Here is a 428-nt window from a genome sequence, read left to right as displayed (position 1 = left end):
AACTAGTTGATGACATTGATGCCATGGAGGGAGCCCAGCGGCAACCGAATAGCAATCCGCTGCTTCTTGTTCAATCTAGCTCCTCTGTGGTTAGTAAAGTCCTGCAATGTAAACTGAACCCTTACCTTAAATCAATACTTCAATTTTATCTATTAATATTTTTGATATCTTTGTCTAGGTATCATCTACTGCATCAAGGGCTTTAGAAGTTGCTTCTTCAACAGGAACATCAACTGGTATCCCAATTCGTACAGTCCAACCTATACTGCAAGTTGCAACCGCCCGTGACACAATTGGTACATCTTTGGTTCTCTTTATCTTTTGACATTTTTCAGAGTACTGAATCTAACTTGAGGTTATTTGAACAGGTGGATGTTCAATGAGTTTAGCATCACCAGCCACAACTCTGCTCTTGAGAGCTGCCACTC

This window comes from Frankliniella occidentalis, unplaced genomic scaffold (assembly GCF_000697945.3).
Source record: "Frankliniella occidentalis isolate FOCC.00 unplaced genomic scaffold, Focc_3.1 Scaffold285, whole genome shotgun sequence".
NCBI lineage: Eukaryota > Metazoa > Arthropoda > Insecta > Thysanoptera > Thripidae > Frankliniella > Frankliniella occidentalis.
This window is presented reverse-complemented; position numbering follows the sequence as displayed.